The sequence below is a fragment of the Chiloscyllium punctatum genome, unplaced genomic scaffold, assembly GCF_047496795.1.
Source record: "Chiloscyllium punctatum isolate Juve2018m unplaced genomic scaffold, sChiPun1.3 scaffold_1769, whole genome shotgun sequence".
NCBI lineage: Eukaryota > Metazoa > Chordata > Chondrichthyes > Orectolobiformes > Hemiscylliidae > Chiloscyllium > Chiloscyllium punctatum.
This window is the reverse complement of record NW_027311502.1, coordinates 22501-26174: the sequence shown is the minus strand read 5'-3', so window position 1 is coordinate 26174 and position 3674 is coordinate 22501. Positions and strand designations below refer to the sequence as shown.

General features: G+C 63.6%; 1 non-coding gene across 1 annotated transcript; it reads left to right on the top strand.

The window, feature by feature from the left end:
- The first annotated feature begins 2336 nt into the window (after window positions 1–2336).
- Window positions 2337–2490, top strand: LOC140475535 (5.8S ribosomal RNA). Its single transcript, XR_011960058.1, has one exon. It is a non-coding gene; the product is annotated as a 5.8S ribosomal RNA (ribosomal RNA).
- The last annotated feature ends 1184 nt before the right edge of the window (window positions 2491–3674 follow it).

The following is a 3674-nucleotide window of genomic DNA, read 5'->3' as shown; positions in this document are numbered from 1 at the left end:
TCCGTCGCTGCGGTGCGTTGGGGCACGCATCGCCTCTTGGGCGCCCTGTTTTTTTTCAACCAATAGATGTATGTCTCTGCGGGCCGCACCAGGCTGGTGCTCCCCACAGCTTCACGCCACCCTGCTCCGCCCGCACGCCGGCGTGCAGGTGGCTGCTGCTAAAGGTGGGGAGTGTATGTGCGGTCCGGGTGGCTTTCCTCTGGCGAGGGAGAGACCTTAAGCAAACTCAGAGACAAATCTTGACGGTCGATCACTCGTAAAAATAAAACGTGACAAACTTTGTGTTGGTTCAAGTACGAAAGGATCTCTGTCGGCTTGGGGGTACGCCCGTTTCCGTTTCAACTTGTCTCGCGAGGGTGGTTTCGGGGCCAGCAGGAGAGCTCGTCGGGGTAGCAGGCCCTGCAGCCGTGGTCACCGCCAAACCCCCACAACTCGAGCAAGTGAAAAAAAAAGTAACAGGAGCGAAAGCATCTCTGTCGGCTTGGGGGTACGCCCGTTTCCGTTTCAACTTGTCTCGCGAGGGTGGTTTCGGGGCCAGCAGGAGAGCTCGTCGGGGTAGCAGGCCCTGCAGCCGTGGTCACCGCCAAACCCCCACAACTCGAGCAAGTGAAAAAAAAAAGTAACAAATAAGAAAGGATCGTCGGCTTGGGGGTACGCCCGTTTCCGTTTCAACTTGTCTCGCGAGGGTGGTTTCGGGGCCAGCAGGAGAGCTCGTCGGGGTAGCAGGCCCTGCAGCCGTGGTCACCGCCAAACCCCCACAACTCGAGCAAGTGAAAAAAAAAGTAACAAATAAGAAAGGATCGTCGGCTTGGGGGTACGCCCGTTTCCGTTTCAACTTGTCTCGCGAGGGTGGTTTCGGGGCCAGCAGGAGAGCTCGTCGGGGTAGCAGGCCCTGCAGCCGTGGTCACCGCCAAACCCCCACAACTCGAGCAAGTGAAAAAAAAAAGTAACAAATAAGAAAGGATCTCTGTCGGCTTGGGGGTACGCCCGTTTCCGTTTCAACTTGTCTCGCGAGGGTGGTTTCGGGGCCAGCAGGAGAGCTCGTCGGGGTAGCAGGCCCTGCAGCCGTGGTCACCGCCAAATCCCCACAACTCGAGCAAGTGAAAAAAAAAGTAACAAATAAGAAAGGATCGTCGGCTTGGGGGTACGCCCGTTTCCGTTTCAACTTGTCTCGCGAGGGTGGTTTCGGGGCCAGCAGGAGAGCTCGTCGGGGTAGCAGGCCCTGCAGCCGTGGTCACCGCCAAACCCCCCACAACTGTTGGGCGCCTACCTGCGCGGGGCAGGAGGACACTTTCCGATTTCAAATCTCCGTTTGCCGAGTCCACCCCGAACGCACGCGGGCGGGCGGGTTCGCATCACCCTTCGTCACAAGGGGCGAAGCCCGTTCCACCGTCTCGTCAGTAGTGCCGACCGGTCTGTGATCGACGAGGGGAGCCACACCAGGTCCGGCCCTGCTGCTTGGCGGCACCGCGTCGTCGGGAGCTCGCGACAGACGGAGGGTTTCGGTGTACTCTCCAGCCACGGGAAACGAAGCCGGTGATGCAGGCGCCGGTCTTTCGCTCCCAAATCGGCTGGGTTTACATCGTTGCTATCTAGTCACGCTCCCTTCAAACCCGACGGGGTACCTATTCCCCTCACCCGTCTGTGCGTATACAGCCTCTTTGCACTTGCGGGATGGGGGTGGTGGTTTAAAGACTCTCGAGTTGCCGCCCGTCGGTCTCCGAGCTCCGTGCAGTAGTGATCCCCAGCGAACTGCCAGCAGGGCGAACGAGCGATCCCGCTCTCGGTCGGGGCGCCTGGCGTCGATCGGTGGTCGGTGGCTTGCGGGCAAGCTGCGCTGTGAGTGTGGGAACGAGTATGACGAGCCGTTGCCGCGACTCCCAGTCCACCTCGGCGGTGGCTGGGCCGGGCGGGCGTCTGCTCGGGCGAGTGCCGCCCCCGCCTCCTCGCAGGAAGTCCGCTCGCCGACACGCCGCCACGTGCACGCGTCAGTGACGCTGCCGAACCGATGGCCGGTGCCCGTTCCCGCCTCTGCTTTTCCTAGGGCAAAGCTGCTGCACGCCTCGTGATACTAGGCGGGCGACATGGTGGCGGTGATCCTGCCTCCGTCGCTGCGGTGCGTTGGGGCACGCATCGCCTCTTGGGCGCCCTGTCCTCCTCCCCCCAATAGACGTATGTTTCTGCGGGCCGCACCAGGATGGTGCTCCCCATCGCTTCACGCCACCCTGCTCCGCCCGCACGCCGGCGTGCAGGTGGCTGTAGCTCAAGGTGGGGAGCGTATGTGCGGTCCGGGTCGCTTTCCTCTGGCGAGGGAGAGACCTAAAACAAACTCAGACAACTCTTGACGGTGGATCACTCGGCTCGTGCGTCGATGACGAACGCAGCTAGCTGCGAGAATTAATGTGAATTGCAGGACACATTGATCATCGACACTTTGAACGCACTTTGCGGCCCCGGGTTCTTCCCGGGGCCACGCCTGTCTGAGGGTCGTTTGGCAATCAATCGCACTCGCCTTGGCTGGCGAGAGCGCGGCTGGGGTGTCGCAGAGGACCCGTCCTCTTTGTCCCCCTAAGTTCAGACTCCGGAGCCCTCCGGCGTCGGAGCGCTTGGCCTTTCCCCCCCACCCTGCACATTCCGTTCGTCAGGCTCGACGCCATCCCCCCGCCGGGGAGCGCGGCCTGGCGTCCGTCTGTGTCGTGGCAGTGGGGCCAGCACGGCTGTCACCGGTCCCAGAATGGCTGTCGGTGGTTCACACTGTGTGTGTGTGCCAACCCTCCTGGTCTCTGGGACACGGAGCTGCCACGAAGTGTTGAGCCTCCAGTGGGGGGTCTGCCTAAGCTCTGCACGTCCGCATTGGGTCCGTCTCTCGGTTGGCTGGCAGTGGAAAGAGTGAAGGGAGCCGCGGAGGTCCGGTGCTGGTGCGCCGCCGGCCTGACCGTGGAGCTCGCCGGTTTGACACGCTGACCCGACTCGATGGTTGATCGATTGAGAGTGCTGGGAGCTGCAGGCCGCCCGCTGCTGCAGCCGCCCGTCTCGTGGTTCGTCCTCGGCCTTAAGTGGCCGGCGGGGCGTCTGATCCTGTCTCCCCTGCTGGCGCCGAGTGCCTGGCCGAGGGAGGAGGTTTTCGTCGAACGCTGTGACTTGGACGGTCGCACGCGCGTGGATCGCTGGCTCTTGGCTCTCCCGTTCAGTCCGCACGTTTTCCGCTCCGTCCTGCCACCGGTCTCGGGAGGTACGGAGGGGTTGGCGGGCGTGGTGTGTGCTCCGTCACCGTGCAGGCACACCTACCACGCCGTCGGCCGACCCCCGCACGGTCCTCCTGGCCATCGGGAGGACGGCGGAACGTCGGGCTGTCGGGGGCCAAGTCGCCAGAAGGCCACCGCTGTGTCTTCCGCACCCTGTCACCGTCGGCGTGCCTTCCTCAACTCGTCCGGCTCGGGGCCGCTGGGTTCAGGAGCGGCGTCGCCCGCCGGCCCCACTGAAGGCCGTGCCGTTCCGCGGCTGGCGATCGATGTGCGTGGCGTGCCTGCGCGACCGTTCGCCACTTGAGCCTCGGCACTCCTCTCTCCCTCTCTCTGACCGTCGGGCAGTCTCTGTCTGCTGGTGCCTCGCACGTCCCGGGCGGCGGGTCGTCACCCCCGCGACCGGGCCTCCGGCAAGGCAGGAATCAGGCT